The sequence below is a fragment of the Schistocerca gregaria genome, chromosome 7 (assembly GCF_023897955.1).
Source record: "Schistocerca gregaria isolate iqSchGreg1 chromosome 7, iqSchGreg1.2, whole genome shotgun sequence".
In the NCBI taxonomy this organism is placed as follows: Eukaryota; Metazoa; Arthropoda; class Insecta; order Orthoptera; family Acrididae; genus Schistocerca; species Schistocerca gregaria.
The window spans coordinates 420,487,604-420,508,952 of NC_064926.1; the positions used below are offsets into that span (position 1 = coordinate 420,487,604).

The window sequence follows — 21,349 nt, forward strand, 5'->3', positions numbered from 1 at the left end:
GAATACTTTCCGTGCCATGCTCCACTTTGGCGCGCCATCAGAACAAAATGCATTCTATCATTGACCATTGAAGGGGAACGGCCGGCCGCGGTGGTCTCGCGGTTCTAGGCGCACAGTTCGGAACCGTGAGACTGCTGCGGTCGCAGGTTCGAATCCTGCCTCGGGCATGGATGTGTGTGATGTCCTTAGGTTAGTTTGGATTAATTAGTTCTAGGGGACTGATGACCACAGCAGTTGAGTCCCATAGTGCTCAGAGCCATTTGAACCATTTGAAGGGGAACGTGGGATCGTCCAGCCTTGGCTGGCACGGTTCGTTGAGATTCCAGTTTCGAGGCGGTTTGGTGAAAATACTCTGTAAATAGTTCGCGAAAGTGGCCCGATAGTGTCGATGTCGGCGAAGGGTGTGGTGACGTACTTGGAGGCGTGTCCAGAAGTCCACCGGATCGACGATGTCGTCCCGGAAGAGGTAGTTGACAGCCATGCCACTGATCCATGTGACGGCGTGCCACTTAGCCGGTGGAAAGTAGGTCGTGTCAGGATATATCATTATAGTAGGAGAAACATGATGTGGTGGTACTCGGAGGTAGAAAGCCACAATCTTCTGTACGAGGGTCCAGACAGCTGCTGCTGACCCACACTCAAAATGATGTAAATCTGTATCTTCGTCATTGCACTTGAGGCACAGACCAACTGAGCTACCCAAGCACGACTCACGACCCGTCCTCACAGCTTAACCACTGCCAGTACCTCGTCTCCTACCTTCCAAACTTTACAGAAGCTCTCCTGCGAACCTTGCAGAACAGTACTCCTGAAAGAATGGATATAGCGAAGACATGGCTTAGCCACAGCCAGGGGGATGTTTCTCGAATGAGATTTTCACTCTGCAGCGGAGTGTGCGTTGATATGAAACTTCCTGGAAGATTAAAACTGTGTGCCGGATCGAGACTCGAAACTCGGGAGCTTTGCCTTTCGCAGGCAAGTGCTCCACCAACTGAGCTACCCATGCACGATTCACGCCCCGTCCTCACAGCTTAACCACTGCCAGTACCTCGTCTCCTACCTTCCAAACTTTACAGATGCTCTCCTGCGATTTTTGTTCTGAATGGAACGTTCTTCATTACGATCAAAGGCAAGAGTACCTTGTTATTATTGAAAAGTGCGGAAGATGTTTATGAATAACGGAAAAATGTTTTATATAAGCTCGACGACGTACTGAAGCGGTGTTCCACGAATTTTTGTTTTGCGTTTTTATAAAATTTTACCATTCTTTTGTGGAAATTGCGTTTTATAGCGCTATATGATAATTTCTTTTTCTTTTAACTACAGAATCCCTTTATTTCACGTTAGAAATCATCAATGTTTGAATAAAACCTGAATTAAAGACTGACAATTTCAATTTTGGTACAACTACTGTTTATTTTTAAGTAACAGAGAGAAAGATAGTTTATCAGAACAAAAATGTTTCTCAGGGTATGCTTATCCTTCATACAAATAATATCCTCATTCTCTTTCTAGACGGTTCACCGCTTCCGGTTTCTAAGGGAATCTAGTAAGACACTGATCACATATGTGAACAAAGCAGTCTAAATGAGGTAAATAGGTGTACAACACACCTAACGTTACGGTCTTAACTGACCAAAGCTACTAGGAAAAATGCCGTAGTATACTCTTACTTATGAAAATCTACTGTACCCGGTAGTAGTTTCACGACTCCAGTGCTGGTACATCCAGTTTGTATTCAACACACATATAACATATGCGTGGTCCGAGGATGTTTGTTACTTGCAACAAAAACTAGCTAATCATTATATTTCAGTTGGCTTACGTAAATGCAATCTAGGCGTTAAAACATTTTTGTAAAAATAATATCTAAACTTTAATACATTCAGTTTTTCTTACAATGCTTTTCTTCTTTCTGCTAAAGTTTCCGCACTTTTAAACAAATCTGTAGCATTCCTGCCTTTTCACCATAATAGCTGCCTCAGTGATCTGCGTCACAACCTGTTAGAAGAGATGGCTCCATGCAGTCAGGAAGTCATTCGTGTGTCTTCTACTAATTCGTTCCTTCGAAACGCTCCATCGCACGCGTTCCATAAGGCAGCCACAACTCATTAATACTTCCGCCCGATATGGGCGTTACTCGCGTGCCTGCTGTGTCTTCGTTCCTTCAGAATTGTCTGTCGCAGACGTTCTGTGCGTCGTCGGTGGTTCATTAACCGATCCTACGGGGTGGGGCTGGAACGCATTCATACCTGCGGTTACAGTTAACAGGCACCGGGCTACCTGCGTTAGAGATATTCCACTGGAGCAATCGTGCCATCGTTACAACATGTATGCCGTGACAAGCTTACAGCTCCAAGTGTGTTGTGCGTTTTTTTGCTAATGACCTGAATTCCTGTATCATGCAAATGTGATGCGCAGCTTAAACTGGAAGGAACACATAGAAAGTGTTGTGGGGAAGGCTAACCAAAGACCGCGTTCTATTGGCAGGACACTGAGAAAATTTAATAGACACACTACGTTTGTCCGTCCTATTTTATAACACTACTGCGCGGTGTGGGATCCTTACAAGATAGAACTCACGGAGTACATCGAAAAAGTTCAAAGAAAGGCAGCACGTTTTGTATTATCGCGAAATATGGGAGAGAGTGTTACAAAAATGATACAGTATTTGGGCTGGAAATCGTTAAAAGAAAGGCGTTTTTCGTTGCGACGGAATCTTCTCACGAAATTCCAATCACCAACTTTCTCCTCTGAATGCGAAAATATTTTGTTGACACCGACCTACATAGGGAGGAACGGCCACCACGATAAAATAAGGGAACTCATAGCTCTTACGGAAAGACATAGGTGTTCATTCTTTCCGCGCGCTATACGAGATTGGAATAATAGAGAATTGTGAAGGTGGTTCGATGAACCCTCTGCCAGGCACTTAAATGTGATTTGCAGAGTATCCATATAGATGTAGGTGTATAGGAAAGTGAAGTATACACAATTTTGCAAAACATTTACAAAAAAAAAATGCTAAAGTAATGCGAACTATTTCGCTGGTTTTAGTTTACTTTACTGCCAACGTGGAAACCATCAAATAGTTAATAGGTTTTGGGTACCTGTTTTATTCACCAAGTACGTTTGGCACCCAACATAAAGGTAGCAGAAAGCGAACCTCCCGCCACAGGAAACTTGTTTCAGTATTTACATTACGTGCTTGCATACTGTAACTAGCCTTGTCAGCAAGCAAAAATTTACAACAAAAATAGTGTTGGCAACACAGTGAGTAACAGTTAACTATCATTTACGAAAAACATTACATCACAAATACTTAGCTTTAGTCTGATGATGATTATGTGAAGTCATGGAACTGATGTTAAAGCAATGAACACTCGTTCAAACCTAATTCCGTGAATGATGTCTAACTTATCTAATAGCAACTCCAGTCTGGCTCAGCAATCAGCGACAGTTACCGCCCTGCTAATAACACACATTGCGACACTCGGTGATGACACTGTGCAGTGGCTACAGCAACACGACAACTGTCCGATGACTGTTGGTGCGATGACTTATGGCAGCGGCAATTGCTGGCGTCTGCAAGAACTTCTGGGAACTGCCAACTGTGAACTGCTAAAAAACTAAACTAAAATCCTGCCAAACAGGCCATCAAGGCCCAATGGTACCGACCGGTCGTCGTGTCATCCTCAGCCCACAGGCGTTGCTGGATGCGGATATGAAGGGCCATGTGGTCAGTACACTGCTCTCCCTGCCGTATGTCAGTTTCCGAGACTGTAGCCGCTACTTCTCAATCAAGTAGCTCCTCAGTTTGCCTCACGAGGGATGAGTGCACCCCGCTTGCCAACAGCGCTCGGCAGACCGGATAGTCACCCATCCAAGTGGTAGCCCAGCCCGACAGCGCTTAACTTCGGTGATCCGACGGGAACCGGAGTTACCGCTGCGATAAGGCCGTTGGCAACTGTTAACTGCTGGTCGAGTGAAATTGTGCGTCCGCTTAATTCCGCTGGTGGCAGATAAATGTTCATTTGAGAACTATCTGTCTGACGTCGGGCAGAAGCAGGATATAGTTTTCGTTATCAGAATCCTTTGTGGTATCAGAGCATAACCATGGCGGCAGAATACGACTTATGGGCCGCACGGAGTAGCCGCGCGGATTGAGGCGCCATGTGACGGATTGCGAGGCCCCTCCCGCTGGAGGTTCGAGTCCTTCCTCGGGCGTGGGTGTGTGTGTTGTTAGAAGCATAAATTAATTTAAGTAGTGTGTAAGTCTAGGGACCGATGACCTCAGCACTTTGGTCCCTTAGGAATCGACAAACATTTGAAATTTTTTGAACGACTTATGGTGGGAACGTAACGGGGTCCGTGTCATGTGTACCATCAGTGTGGTGACTAACAATGATTATGTGTCGCCCCACTGGAGAATGGCTCTATCGTGTGGTGTCCTCTAGAAAATATATAATTATGTACCGTACGTAGTGGTGGATGCGGCACTACATATTGGCTAATTTAGGGACCGCAAAGAACTCTACACATGTGCGATGCTCATTCACGCGTGACTGTTTCTCTCAACAAAGTGCACACTCCCCCATCTACTACTCCACGCTCTCTGAGCGGAAAGTGGGGCAAAATCAGTTGTTACTTCTCCCCTCGCAGTGTCATACTCGACGCTGCCTGCAGTCGACTATGTTTAAAATTCAAAGTCGGCAGTTCATTTCAGATCTTCTAATTTTCTTTCTTGCTTTCATTTTTCCGTCAGTAATTCATCAAAAGCTGTTCATTAATCGAAAATTCGTCCCAGGCATGTTCTGTGACTTAACTAACATACTTGGCTGTAATGTATAACGTCTCTTTACTCTCAGTTCACTTCCATCAGGATCTCTTGCAAAATTGACAGTGGGATAATGCGTGCGACTTCAAAAAAATTTACTATTAGCACCACCATCTCCATGCCTGCGCTTTTAAGAAAGAGTACTTCTTGATGTACAGAACGAAGAATCCCATACAAATCGTCTGTAAGTCGTTATAATTCTTTGCTCTTTCACATTCGACTAAATCTTTATATTCTTTGTCCATGGTGTTGTAATGCTGTATCAGGCAAATCTGCCGTATCCATCGATTACAGGGCTACGTAGTAGATATTGAGAGTTCTCACCTTTCTCCGCAGTGATCTGATGGATTTTCAAAGGACTGTGATGATAGATTGCTAGATTGTCTCTTTTTGCGCAAACAGCTACTGGACCTGTGAACTTCCTTTATACCACGAACAGACAGCGAAGGATAAAGGAGCTTTTTTTTAAAAAAAAAAAACAGTGGCAAGTGCCGAGCGTAGGACTGCATGAGGGGAACATAGTGCATGCGTGATGTTTGCACGCAGTAGCTGAAACCTTTTTTTTTTTTTTTAGATAATAGTCGAGCCCACATCTGCTTGACAGAGTTGATTTCTGTTAGTTGAAAGTTATTAACAGTAACCACAATCTATATCGCTCTTCAGAAAAAGGTAAAAGGATGTGGGGCTCACATTCACTTCTCATCTAAATTTAGGATTTTGGTTGTTTTCGTAAACCGCTTAAAGAAATTATCATGAAGGTTGCTTCTAAAACGCAGGTGATTTTCTTCCTAAGCTTGAGCTCTGTCTTCCTAGTTTTTTTTCCGACCGTTAAGTATCGTAGCAGTAGACAAAAGTATCATTTACACAAGATGAATCAGCAGGGAATCCTGACAATTGTTTCGAATCATCAGTGGAATGAAACTTTAAAGAGGGACGACCAATGATCTCTGTATGGCTCCACTCTGTGAGCTGGAAACAGAGGCACGGAGATACGGATGCATTACACTGGGTGATTTAATTAAGCTTAGATATTTAGTGCACTATTTAATGTATCAATTTTGTTTTCAGCCAAATGAGCTGTGAAAGCCCTAAGTAAATGACATGTCTGGTTTTTTTTAGTCACATTAATGACAACGGTGTCGGTAATAGATTCGCTTATAACGGTCCGCCTGCTGCTGACATGTTATTGCGTTTCATATAACATTCTAGTGGAGGAATTGGTTATGTAATATACGTGGCAAATGGGCAACTGAGTAAACACACAGTGTCCAAGGAGGGCGGGACACCTCTTTTGTTTTAACGTTGTGCAATATGTTACAGTGTGGTGGAATCCTTGTGGGAAACGTTTTCAGCCACGACCAGGGGATTTAACACCTGGCCACTGGCAGCGTGTAACAGTCCGCCGGACGAGGATGTGGAGATGCCAGAGAAAAACAGTACCGCCAGCCGCCGCTGAGGGAATAAAGGGATACTTCTGTTACGTCATATTCATGTAATGACCAAACAGCACCAAGTTTCCTCTAACTAAACTGTAATTGATATTCAGTCAGGAATTTTATGACGTTCTTGTATAACTTACGTAAAGTACAACTGTGTTGTTGCAAACTGCCTTTGAACGTGATTTAATAGTTTAAACAATACTTATACGACTTCAGAACTGTGTGACATACTACGTTAGGGTTTTTCAGTGCGATAATAATGAGCTGTCCATGATAACTGATTTACTGATTTGTTTTACGAACTGTACTTGATTTATTATGAGAAGGCGAGTTATTGTTTGGCTTTTGTGATTTTTTTCCCTCATCAGTCCTTAAGACAATAAAGTATCACACTCGACGTCTTCTGATTAGTCTGAGTAGTCAGTGTCTGTACACGACAAGCAAGAAATCTTCTATGTGCAAGAGATTAATTTTCTGTAATTCAGTGCCTGATGTGCGTGGGTTCCTGCGAGGGCGACAGTTATCATTAGAAGCCCTCAGGTTTCATGTAGGTTACACAGTGGGCAGAATAACTACTCTCGAGGCAAATACAAGACCGACCGATAAGGGAATCGCTACAAGCATTTTCAGATAAGTGTAGTAAATTTATTTTTCGTGTAAAGATACGTTTCGTCTTATTTAAAAGGGATACTCAGTCAAATCTTTAACATAAAGCAGCGCGTACAGCAACCGGGAAATGTACAGAAAATAAACAATTTTTTAAGCCTTCAGTTGCAAGGTAATTTTTACTCGATTACCTAGGTTTCTATTCCAGTAATGGAATCTTCTTCAGAATAAAAATTACATTATTTTGAGAGCCAAACACTGGCCATGTCACAGATTAAAAATTGAAATAATAAAGACGTATAATCATAAGATTATGTCTGTAAAAATAAAACCACTAAGGCGAACGTAGACGGAGCTACGCCGGCCAGACATAAGGACCACACTCAGTGGGTTGACATACAGGTTATAGCTTTTAAACGGTTCGTGGAAGTTTTTATAACAAAATGAGAAGGTATTTATAGATTAGCGTCTAACTCATTATTTGTAAGCCAGACAACTGTCTCTCATCTGGGAAAGTGGTTGAAAGCTGCATTTTTTCTTGTGGTCGCTCTGTTTTGGAAACATAGCATTGTAAATGCCACTTTCTGTGTCTAGAGTTTCATTCGTTTTTGTGCTCCCAACTTACCAGTTTTTGCTTTCGACTGTTTACCTGTATGTGTGCTCATATAAGTTGTGTGTGTGTGTGTGTGTGTGTGTGTGTGTGTGTGTGTGTGTGTGTGTGGTGTACTGCTTAATTTTGTGTGTTTATTTACTCTTTTTTATTTACATACTTAAGAGAGGAATGGGATTTGTGATCATCCATCGGGTTTTCTGTCTGTTATATCGTCAGCCAGGGCAAACAGTGAGTAGATAGTTTATATTCACTTAAAAAATTTGTAGTAGTTTCTTTTCAGCCTTCATTTTGTATTTGTGATAATCTCCTTGTAAGATTAGAGGCGACTTTCGTTGCTTATTCAAATAATTTGTATACCTTTATCTCTTACCGTAAGTTTGTAATTGTTTTCTCTTAAATATTCTGCGAAAATTCACTGTCTTGTCCCATATTTCCATACTGTGACATTAGAGAGATTCGAGCGCGCACGGAGGTTTTCAGACAGTCGTTCTTCCCGCGAACCATACGCGACTGGAACAGAAAAGGGAGGTAATGACAGTGGCTCGTAAAGTGCCCTCCGCCACACACCGTTGGGTGGCTTGCGGAGTATAAATGTAGATGTAGATGTAGATACTTTTGTACTGCCTGTCAAATGTCCTTCTGTTTTGTTCTACATGTAATGGACTGTATATGGGAATAAAACCAGCAGAACATTCCACATCCGGTGCAAAGAACATATCGGAGCATGGAAATATTGACAAGCCACTTAGCTTTTGCAGAACATTTCAGAGAAAATAGTCCCAAACCTATTATAAGAGAGAAAGGCATCGCCTAATCGGTGCGTACAACTCAACTGCTCTCTTTGTTCTCCTTCTGCATTTCCTGTAAAGAAGTAGCATATTTATTTTTGCGAAAGCTATTTGTTTTTTCCAAACTACCCTGCACTCGACATATCTGAACCACACAGAAAGCCTGAAAGTTACCTTCCCTCTATATCTCTTTTACACCAACCAGTACCGTGACGGTGGAACTCTCTGCTGCCCCCTTATCCGACGTGACGTTCGAAATAAGCAACAATCAATTTCATGTTCAAAACCGACATGTTCTAAGTTCTAAATACTGAAATTATTTCGAAACGGATTTTGAAGAGTGAAACGCCGTCTCTTTTAGAATTATGATACTATCAGCAGAAATTATATAGTTCCAGTTGAAAAACCGAAGTTGATAGCGATATCTCCGTAATTAAAACTGTTACGAAAAGAGTTTACATTTTAAAACATTCTACAATTTTTATAGGTGTTAACTCAATTTTGATATCTTAAATGGTTCCACAAATATTTGAGGTGAATAGCTTAAGTGAATCACCAAGTATAAGCGCATCTGTTCGTATTTACGTTGTGTACCATGTGAAGTTGAATACGTTTTTGGAACATTTTATGAAGCCTCTTATTTTATGGTAATTAATTTGCTTATATGTTTTTGTTGGCCTTGTTTTCTTGTAACGAAAAAATATTTTACTTACTCTTTATTAAAGATGATTCATGAGCAGAGATGGTGCAGTTTGTAGCACAGAGCTTTCCTTGTACGCTGTCGGTATTTTGGTATACGATACGTCAGCTGGCTCGTGCCATCAGTTGTAGCAAAGATACTGCTAGGCCTCTTGAAGATCTCTCTTTCTCTGAATATCCATTTTCATTCACTGGTTTAAAGTTATCATCATCCACTTCTTCCTACCATGTACTGTACTAATATTGCCCTATCTGTTACTCTCAATGACCCTATACGTAATCTTTAATACAATTACAGAACTGCTTCCACCTATAATTTGACATACACATAATAAAATGCATAATAAAAACGTGTCCAAATAAACACGTGGTGATAAAGTTTTCTTTTTTAACATTTTAAAATGAGCATAGTTAAGCAAATCTTACAAATTTCAAACACTAGTTTCAGGTTGGAACTTTCTTTCTTCACGTTTAGTAATGAAACGGATACTGTTTAACAGTATCTTACACCTGGATACACATAGCAGCTGACAGCTCGAGGTAATGCACATGACATAACTTTTTTAATTGCATAAGGGTTACAATATAAATAAATGACCCAAATAAATCACTTTGGCAAATTCACTTGTACTTTCCAAATAAAAGAATTATTTCTGATCTTCAGTTCTGGAGGAATCCATTGCACTTTTTACAGGTTCACTTTTAGAGGCAGGTTTTTAAAAATGACCTTTTTTGACCTAGGTTTCCTCTCGAAATAAACCAGAAACTTGAATCTAGAAATACAGTGTTATTTCTTCATAATTGATTTCGTCACATTTTATCGACATACACGCCGATACTGCAGAACTGAATTGAAAAACACAAAACTGACTGAACTACCGACTCGCACACAAGACTGACGGCTACTCTTTAATGTACTGAAATATTAAATGTACGTGAGTTATTTACTGCGTACCTAGTACAGGTCGTACAAAATAAAAAAAATTGCTTAACAATGTTCAGGAATAATGATATTTTGCCTAAGGTTGCAAATATGAGATCGTGTAGACATGTTTTTGATGATAGTAACAAAATAAGAAAATTGACAATTTCATATTACAAATTATTTCACAATGTCACAATGTGTTCATAAATATGTTAAACAAATAACGTTTCCCCCACAAGTCGTCACAGTATTGTAACAAACCCATATGACCTTCTAACTGTGCCCAATTATTAATTGTTAGTTATGCAAACAATTTGATATCGTTGTTGTCCCAAATACAATCCATTAATGAAACAACAACCTTTTCATATCTTCATTTTCATTGCATGTTAACAATATTGTCCCAATTTCTTCCCTGAAACGTAAAAATAAACCTTTACTGTATGATAAACACATTTCCTAAATCATTTCGTACAATATTTGTATCTTTTTGGTATTAATTTCATTTTTAATAAGATTTTATATGCGAAATCTTTTTGGTATTAATTTCATTTTTAATAAGATTTTATATGCGAAATTCCTACTTATTTGCAATGTTAAATGTTGTATAGAAGCACATGATTATTTACATCAAAAGTGTACGTTGTTGCGACCATATTAAAGAAGCTTTGTTACCTGTATTGTTTCTTACTAATTATTAGATGTGAGACAAATATGTATCTGACTGTTGTTGAGTAATTAACTGAATCAGAGCATTTATGACACAAAGTTTTGTTGAAATTTTGAGCATCCATAAGCTCTCGTAGCTTGTCTTTCTTTAATTCCAGCCAGTGATCACAACGATTATTGTCACCAGACAGTCGATTTCGGTCCGCAGTGATCATCTATAGGCCTGTCAGAAAAAGAGAAACAAATTGCATCATCTTGACAATATGCATCATGTAAGCAATACATTGTAAAATGATGAAAAGTTCTAATTTCATATACATAAAAAACCCAGTGTAAAAATAACTGAACGAAACAGAAAAAAGCCGTATATTGCCCTAGTATGATTAAACCAAAGTAGCATCGTCGCAAAATATAAACTCAGTTAGCTTGGCGTCGTCGAACAGGTATAACAATACAGTGCAGATCAGGGGCACAGTGCCGGGACAACAGTAAAGTGAATGGTGTTGACAAATAGTAATAGAACCCAGTACGTTGTCCTCGATGGTGAGTGTTCATCGGAGGTGAGGGTTTCATCTGTAGTGCCCCAGGGAAGTGTGGTAGGTCCGCTGGTGTTTTCTGTCTAGATAAATGATCTTTTGGATAGCGTGGATAGCAATGTGCGACTGTTTGCTGATGATACTGTGGTGTACGGAAAGGTGTCGTCATTGAGTGACTGTAGGAGGATACAAGATGACTTGGACAGGATTTGTGATTGGTGTAAAGAATGGCAGCTAACTCTAAATATAGATAAATGTAAATTAATGTAGATGAATAGGAAAAAGAATTCTGTAATATTTGAGTACTCCATTAGTAGTGTAGCGCTTGACACAGTCACGTCGATTAAATATTTGGACGTAACATTGCAGAGCGATATGAAGTGGGACAAGCATGTAATGGCACTTGTGGGGAAGGCGGATAGTCGTCTTCGGTTCATTGGTAGATTTTTAAGAAGATGTGGTTCATCTGTAAAGGAGACCGCTTATAAAACACTAATACGATCTATTCTTGAGTACTGCTCTAGCGTTTGGGATCCCTATCAGGTCGGATTGAGGGAGGACATAGAAGCAATTCAGAGGCGGGCTGCTAGATTTGTTACTGGTAGGTTTGATCATCACTCGAGTGTAACGGAAATGCTTCAGGAACTCGGGTGGGAGTCTCTAGAGCAAAGGAGGCGTTCTTTTCGTCAATCGCTACTGAGGAAATTTAGAGAACCAGCATTTAAGGCTAACTGCAGTACAATTTTACTGCTGCCAACTTACATTTCGCGGAAAGACCACAAAGATAAGATAAGAGAGATTAGGGCTCGTACAGAGGCATATAGGCAGTCATTTTTCCCTCGATCTCTTTGGAAGTGGAACAGGGAGAGAAGATGCTAGTTGCGGTACGAGGTACCCTCCGCCACTCACCGTATGGTGGGTTGCGGAGTATGTATGTAGATGTACATATCCGACAATGGTTAAGTAAGTAAATGGATCAGATCAGTTACCACGCAATGTGTTGCTGAAACTTTGAGCAACCATAACGTTTTTGTGAAGATGACATCCAGGGAACCAGCTGAACTATTATTAATGTACTGACAATGTTTCCACTCGTCGAAGGATTTGCACAGGAATTTATCTTAATTTGTTACATCTTGTAGATTATCTTTCTTTAATTTCAGCCGATGATTACAACGATTATTGTCGTCAGACAATCGATTTCTGTCCTTAATGACCGTCTTTAGGCCTGCCATAAAAAGAGAAGCAAAATAAAACACCTGAACAATATGCACCTTGTAAGCAGTAAGTTGTGTAATGATGAAAAGGTCTAATTTCATATATATATATATATATATATATATATATATATATATATATATATATATATATATATATATAAATTCAGTTTAAAAATGAAATGAAACGTACTTGTACAAAGCAACTGCGGTGCAGTCGCGACATGAAAATCATTGTTTGTGACGTGAAATCGTCAAGTGTCGCTACTGAACACATATTTGACAAATATGTAAGCATGATTTTAAGTTGTAGATTATTATTTTCAAATCGCCTATTGGCGCCAACTATTTTATACAAAACATGCATCGATTGCGTGTTGATTAATCGCGTTCGACACTTTGTCAAACGAAACTTGATCTGTTTGTTTGTGATCACTGACTAGCATCTTAAAAAGTGCTTCCTGGATCACTGACTTTATTTGTGACTATGACGCTGCTTCTAGTAACTCTTCATTTTATAAAAACGCAGGTTAGTAACGCGACTGAAGACACGTTTATAGCTCAGCGCATTTGCGCCCTCATGTTAGACCCCTGCGTGCACCGAGAAGAGATCCCGCGAGAGGCAGTGTATTTAATAAAGGGCGGTCTGAAATAGGCTCGTGTGTTCACTCCGTGGTAATTTGCTCCGCGGTGGGCCACAATACACTGTATAAATATTTAATGCCGTTTACGGAGGACCCGTGCAACAGGCCATCCGTGGCCCCCATTTACATAAGCCTCTCAGAGCCGGAGATAAAGCGCCTTGTTCCACCCAAGAGGAAGCGCTGCTGGCCCTCGCGTAGTTTCCTAACTTTATTGACTCGTGCGGGCTGCAACAGCGTTAGAGAACTTACATGGTAACCCAGTGTTCCCTCAAAAATCGCATCGTATCTCGCACACTTTAAATTTTCGTGTTGTTCCCATACCTCTTTGTTAAAGCAACGCTGCAAAAGGTTAAAAGTGCGCGAAGTTGCTGAAAGATACGAATTGTTTCGTAAATCCACATATCAAATTTATTTTGTAACTAAGTGCAATACATCACACAAAACCTCGGAGAAGGAAAAAATTTTCATTGTGTAATTTTCTTGGCTAAGCAGGGAAATATTTTCTGATTTTTATAGAACTGATGAGTAAACGCTCTTGCTGCTAAAAAAATCCTTATTTTACTTCATGCTTTTATATTCAAGCCATCTTCTGAAACCAGCGTTGTAAATGAAACCTAAAGTCAATATTTTAGACATAGCTGCACAACAGCAACGGTTCCATATTTACTTGACAAACCCTAATTCTAGGGCTGTATTTCATTTTTGACAAATGGATCTATGCCGACAATTGTAAAAACGGCATTGGTACATTAGTCCTTACTAATGTAAAATTGCTACCTTCTGAAGAAGACGAATTTATATTTGTCGAAACCTAGGTAAAGAATTTCTTTATCCATTGCAACTGGTCGGCTGTTTATAATTTTATTACGTGAAACCAAAAGCTTTAGAAACAAAAATATAATAAATTTTCATAATTTAAATGATTTGTGTAATAGGCGTGAAGGACTCAACGCTAACGACTTAGTTTACATATGTACAATACAAATACGGGAAAAAGAAAAATGTACAACGGGTGGATAAAAATAGCGAAACACCAAAAACGGAACACATTTCCATGCCTAATATGGTGTAGGAATACGGTTCACAATCAAAACAACTTCCAGTGATCTCGGAATGGAAAAACGAATGTTCTGTGTGGTTTTCAAGGGAACCTTTACCAATCATCCTGCAAAATGGTGGCAAGTTGAAGTAACGAGTATGGAGCTGGATAGTGATCTCGCACACTTCTCTCCAAAATAGACCAAAAAGGCTCAAAAATATTGATCTATGGTGACTGTATTGGCCAAAGGAGATGCGACATTTTATCTCCATACTGACAAAGCCTGTCATGTATAGTGTGAGCTGTATGAACAGAGCCCTGGCAGCATTGTCATTACGGAACAAACATTGCACCAGGGGATGGACATGACCAGCCAAACTGGTCACATAATTCTTTTCAGAATGCGACCTTGCAGCGTAACATTGTGCTCCATGGACTGCCACAAAACGGCTGTCCAAATCACCACCGAACTCCCGCCATGAGGTGAAAACTCAGCGTTAAGTTGGAAGTGAAACAAGACTCGTCCGACGAATTTACTTTCTTCCACTACTCCGTAGTCTACGTTTTATGGCTTAGGCACCACATTTTCATGCTAAGGACCTTCGGATCATTCATGAGTAGTTTTGGAATTCCAGCTGGCCCTGCCATTCACTGCTGATGGAGCTCCGTTGATGTTGTTTGGTGCTGACAGAGTTCGTGACTGCCACATTCAGTTCTGCAGCGACTTTTTTTAGCTACCGTCCTCTTGTTTTTCGTTACAGTCCTCTTCAATGTCCGTCAGTCACCGTCACTCAAAACATATTTTCGTTCGCGTTGTCGCTTATCGGATGGTGTTTTTCCGCTTCTCTTCTATGTGGGATAAATCTTCAGTATCGTCCCTCTTGAAACACCAAGAACTTCAGCTCTATTGATTGCGGGGAGCAGCCATCATACCAACACCAACAGTTAATGATTTAAAAAGTAAAAGTCCGGAAGATTTAAAAGTTTTGCGATTTAGCTAAAAGAAATAGACACAGAATTATCGACATGCGTTAGCATTGAAAGGGATTATGTGCCGTCATGCTTGAAATCCTACATTGAGTGTTTTACCAATGAAAAGATAAGGTAGTGTTTAGATTTATAGAATTCTGAAATAATTGCAGGAGAAGTCCAGGTCCAGCGTCTAATTATGTCCTCCAGCAAGAGCGCGTTAATGTTAGAAAACAAGGAACGCGTCTCATGGGCGTAAAGTCGACTCTTTAGAAAAATTTACCAAAATGCAGAGAGTATTTAAAGAAATCTATCAATAATAGGGTGGCATATATACAGGAAACTGGCGTTTCTTAGTGCGCATTGCTCGTTGAGCTTTTTTTTGGCAGATGAGCATGAGTTACTATTTCCTCATATATGTCCGTGACCTATTCCACCATTGTATCAAGAATTACGAGATTGTTTTCGATAACGTGTACCGTGTGACTATTTTGTGTGAGGTGAGCTACGAAGCTGCGTTTCCTTCTAAACCTTTTCCTTTTTTATTCTGAGTGTTCCTTGTATTCTGTACGCTGTCCAGTCATATTATTGTGATCACATGCTAGAAGCTTGAATAACCACATTTTGCACCGCAAACCGCTGCGAGACGTTAGTGAGGTTATGGAAGATACTGACAGGAGTGTGGATCTATACTGACTCCAATGCAATGGCAGGCTGCACTAGGTTTCATAGCTAAAGTTCCATGGCGCGAAGAGCCCGATCGAGATGGTCGAGCAGATTCTCATTTCGTTTAAATACGGAATGTTTGGAGACCAGAAGAAAGTGATAAACGTATTACGGTGCTCCGCGAGCATTGCATGTGCACTCGAACCTGAGTGACACGTTGCATTGTCGTGTTGGTAGATGCCATCGTGCCGAAGAGAAACAGACTGCTTGTAGGGGCGGAGATACTCCCCAAGGATAGATACACACTTGCGTTGATCCATAGTGACTTCCAGAATGACGAGAAGACAGGGAATGCCACGAAAATATTCCTCAAATCATAACGGTCCCTCATTCTGCCTGGACCCTTCCGATGATTGCTGTACGCTGTTTGGTTCCAGACGTTTCACGCCATACACGCTAATGGCCTTACGCCCGATGGAGCATGAAATGTTATTCATCTGGAAAGCTCACCTGTCCCCATTCAGTTGACATCGATATACTTTCGTCACCAATGAATAATAGCACGGTCGTAGCACCGTAGCTGAACGGTTGTTGAGGCGACACCTTTAGTAGCCCTCTGGTTCATCTAGGCGCTTTGTTGCTCAACAGTTGTACATCTATCCAACCATACGCATCTCCACAGAAATCGTATATCCTTCTCATCTATTGCCCGTGGTGCACAACAGTTGCATTGTTATCGGTTTTGCATAGCACCATTCTGCCATGCATAGTGTTATCTTAACTTCGGCGGCACGCAAACAGTTTACAGGCTTAGTAGAAACTTCCTGGCAGTTTAAAACTGTCTGCCGGACCAAGACTCTAACTCGGGACCTTTTGCCTTTCGCGAGCAAGTGCTCTACCATCTGACCTACCCGAGCAAGACTCACGACCCGTTTCACAGCTTTAATTCTGCCAGTACCTCGTCTCCAACCTTCCAAACTTCACAGAAGCTCTTCTGCGAACCATGCAGCACTAGAATTGAAGCCGTGAGGACGGGTCGTGAGTCGTGCTCGGGTAGCTGATATGGTAGAGAACTTGTCCGCGAAAGGCAAAGGTCCCGAGTTCGAGTCTTGGTACGGCACACAGTTATAATCTGCCAGGAAGTTTCATATCAGCGCACACTCCGCTGCAGAGTGAAAATCTTACTCAGTCTTAGTAGAGTCAGAAATGCTTCCACCCTTGGCCAACGATCGATCCCTTTTCGCCTTCCTATAAATCGCACCATTCCCGCATTACAACGATTGCATTGTTTACCTCGACGCCCCCCCCCCCCCTCCCTCTCCCGTCACGGACACGTTTTGTGTACTACTGCTAGTGCCGCCACCTGCCATATGTGAATAGTAATTACTCGTTGCCGCGCGGTTAGAGGCGCCATATTACGGATTGCGCAGCGCCTCCCGCCGGAGGTTCGAGTCCTCCCTGGCCCATGAGTCAATGTGTTGTTCTTAGCATAAGTTAGTTTAAGAGTGTGTAAGTCCGGAGACCGATGACCTCAGCAGTTTGGTCCCTTAGGAATTCACACACATTGCAACATTTATTACAGGGTGTTTCAAAAATGACCGGTATATTTGAAACGGCAATAAAAACTAAACGAGTAGCGATAGAAATACACCGTTTGTTGCAATATGCTTGGGACAACAGTACATTTTCAGGCAGACAAACTTTCGAAATTACAGTAGTTACAATTGTCAACAACAGATGGCGCTGCGGTCTGGGAAATTCTATAGTACGATATTTTCCACAGATCCACCATGCGTAGCAATAATATGGGGTAGTCTCTGAATGAAATTGCCTGAAACCTTTGACAACGTGTCTGGCGGAATGGCTTCACATGCAGATGAGATGTACTGCTTCAGCTGTTCAATTGTTTCTGGATTCTGGCGGTACACCTGGTCATTCAAGTGTCCCCACAGAAAGAAGTCACAGGGGTTCATGTCTGGCGAATAGGGAGGCCAATCCACGCCGCCTCCTGTATGTTTCGGATAGCCCAAAGCAATCACACGATCATCGAAATTTTCATTCAGGAAATTAAAGACGTCGGCCGTGCGATGTGGCTGGGCACCATCTTGCATAAACCACGAGGTGTTCGCAGTGTCGTCTAAGGCAGTTTGTACCGCCACAAAATCATGAAGAATGTCCAGATAGCGTGATGCAGTAATCGTTTCGGATCTGAAAAATGGGCCAATGATTCCTTTGCAAGAAATGGCGGCCCAGACCAGTACTTTTTGAGGATGCAGGGACGATGGGACTGCAACATGGGGCTTTTCGGTTCCCCATATGCGCCAGTTCTGTTTATTGACGAAGCCGTCCAGGTAAAAATAAGCTTCGTCAGTAAACCAAATGGTGCTCACATGCATATCGCCGTCATCAATCCTGTGCACTATATCATTAGCGAATGTCTCTCGTGCAGCAATGGTAGCGGCGCTGAGGGGTTGCCGCGTTTGAATTTTGTATGGATAGAGCTGTAAACTCTGGCGCATGAGACGATACGTGGACGTTGGCGTCATTTGAACCGCAGCTGCAACACGGCGAACTGAAACCCGAGGCCGCTGTTGGATCACCTGCTGCACTAACTGCGCGTTGCCCTCTGTGGTTGCCGTACGCGGTCGCCCTACCTTTCCAGCACGTTCATCCGTCACGTTCCTAGTCCGTTGAAATTTTTCAAACAGATCCTTTATTGTATCGCTTTTCGGTCCTTTGGTTACATTAAACCTCCGTTGAAAACTTCGTCTTGTTGCAACAAAATGGTTCAAATGGCTCTGAGCACTATGGGACTCAACTGCTGTGGTCATCAGTCCCCTAGAACTTAGAACTACTTAAACCTAACTAACCTAAGGACATCACACACATCCATGCCCGAGGCAGGATTCGAACCTGCGACCGTAGCAGTCGCACGGTTCCAGACTGCGCGCCTAGAACCGCGAGACCACCGCGGCCGGCTTGTTGCAACAACACTATGTTCTAGGCGGTGGAATTCCAACACCATAAAAATCCTCTGTTCTAAGGAATAAACCATGTTGTCCACAGCACACTTGCACGTTGTGAACAGCACACGCTTACAGCAGAAAGACGACGTACAGAATGGCGCACCCACAGACTGCGTTGTCTTCTATATCTTTCACATCACTTGCAGCGCCATCTGTTGTTGAAAATTGTAACTACTGTAATTTCGAAAGTTTGTCCGCCTGAAAATGTACTGTTGTCCCAAGCATATTGCAACAAACGGTGTATTTCTTTCGCTGCTCGTTTAGTTTTTATTGCCGTTTCAAATATACCGGTCGTTTTTGAAACACCCTGTATTTGTTGGCGTCGAATATAGGGGATGGTCACTTTAGCACGGCAGGGCCATGTAAAACTCGTCATATTACTTTTAAATCTACCCTACTCTTACTTTGTTAATCATTTGTTTCACGATAGCCCAATGTATCCTGTATTGTTCTTTTTCTTCTACTTATAATATACACTCAAGAGTCAAAGAAATTTGTGTACCTCCCTAAAATTGTGTAGGGCCCCAGCGAGCTCGCAGAAGTGCCGCAAGACGACGTGGTGTGGGCTCCACTAATGTCTGAAGTAGTGCTGTAGGGAATTGACGCCATGAATCCTGCAGGGCCGTCAGTAAATCCGTAAGAGTACGAGGGGTGGAGATCTCTTCTGAACTGCGCGTTGCCAGGCATCCCAGATACACTCAAGTCTGTTCATATACGGGGAGTTTTGTGCCCAGCGGAAGTGTTTAAACTCAGAATAGTTCTCCTGAAGCCACTCTGTAGCAATTCTGGACGTGTGGGGTGTCGCATTGTCCTGCTGGAGTTTCCCAAGTCCGTCGGAATGCACAATGGACATGAATGGATGCAGGTGATGAAACAGAATGCTTACGTATACGCGTCGCTTGTCAGAATCGTATTTGGACGTATCAGGCGTCCCATATCACTCCAGCTGCACACGACGCACACCATTACAGAGCCCCTACCGGCTTGAACAGTTCCCTGCTGAATGCAGGTTCCATGGACTCATGAAGTTGTCTCCAAAACCGTACGTATCCATCCGCTTTATACAATTTGAAACGATATTCGTCCAACCAGGCAAGATGTTTCCAGTCATCAACAGTCCAATGTCGGTGTTAACGGCCCCAGGCGAGGCTTAAAAATTTGTGTCGTGCAGTCACAAAGGGTACACGATTGGGCCTTCGGTCCGAAATCCCATATCGATGACGTTACGTTGAATGATTCGCACCCTGACACTTGTTGATGTCCCAGCACTGAAATCTGCAGCAGTTTGCGAAAGGCGTGCACTTCTGTCACGTTGATTCTCTTCAGTTGACGTTGGTCCCGTTCTTGCAGGACCTTTTTCTGGCCGCATCGACGTCGGAAATTTGATGTCTTACCTGATTACTGACATTCACAGTACATTCGTGAATGGTCGTACGGGAATAGCCCCACTTCATCGCTACCTCGGAGATGTTGTGTCACACCGTTCGTGCGCCAACTATAACACCATGTTCAAACTAACTTAAATCCTCATAACCTACCATTGTAGCAGCAGTAGCTGGTCTAACAATTGAGCCAGACACTTGTCTTATATAGACGTTGCCGACCGCAGCGTCGTATTCTGCCTGTGTTTGAATACGCACGCCTATACCCGTTTCTTTGGCGCTTCAGTGTGGAAGATTACACTAGAAATTTTTTATGGCGAAACCCCTGTGATTCTATTACACAATTTTTTTAAATCAAATTATTTAAATACTCGAGTATCATTAGGCACCAAGTTTGTTTGCATATACAGTGTCAATCTGAGATTCCACAAGAAAATGGCTCCCATATAAATGTCTCAACTTATTAGCAACTGGATCTGTTATTCATCAATTCATTACACAGTTGTGGATCAGAAGTGCCCTCTAAACTGGGAGAAACTACTAAACTTAGTAGAATTTTACGTCAGGGACATAAAGCAGTGTTTTTCTTTCGTCTCAAGTCTTGCATGCAGTAAGTATGAGACATGTGGGAAGGCTTTCCGTATCCTACACTACAGAAACCTGTATCAGAATTGCACTTAAGTACTGCAGCTATTTTTGGTACAGAATCAGGCATTTCAAACTCTGATGAACCTGTTGTCGGCGCTAATAGCTTGACACTTGCACCTTAGGGATTTCTTGGAGAAATTGTTTCTGTTATTTTCAGCAGAGACTAACCAGTAGAACCATTGTCCATCAATTTTTGCACTCTTCTTACCGCGCCAGATTTTCATCATTCCTTAGGATGTACATGAAAAGCACTGTTGGTGTTCCGAGAGCTGCAGTGCAAGTTGCATACATTGCATGACACCGAAACATCGTAAATATGTTCATTAATTGGTGCACATGCGGAGTATGCTGAAACAATAATAATTCCACGTTCTGCTGCCAGGTGGAAGCGTGGCACTGTAAGCAATCGGAATGAGGATACAGGAAAAGGGGAGAAACGATGAAACACATGGTAACAGTGGTTATGACACGTTTATTAGTAAGTAGTAAGTGGGTACACTGAGTGCATTTGGCAAATTTTTAATGCATAATATTTTTCCATGAATTATTATGTTATATTACGTTCTATTATATTATATTTGTAAGGATTTCCAGTAGAAAATATTTATAATACAATATAATTAATGTAATTAATTTGTGAGGAAAA

General features: G+C 41.7%; 1 protein-coding gene and 1 pseudogene across 2 annotated transcripts in view; one reads left to right on the top strand and one right to left on the bottom strand.

Moving 5' to 3' along the window:
- The window catches only part of LOC126281204 (synaptotagmin-11), a 1,096,906-nt gene that overhangs the window by 171,686 nt on the left and 903,871 nt on the right, over nucleotides 1–21,349 (top strand). The gene's annotated exons all lie outside the window — the stretch shown is intronic.
- On the bottom strand, nucleotides 3,848–3,965 carry LOC126282564 (5S ribosomal RNA; annotated as a pseudogene).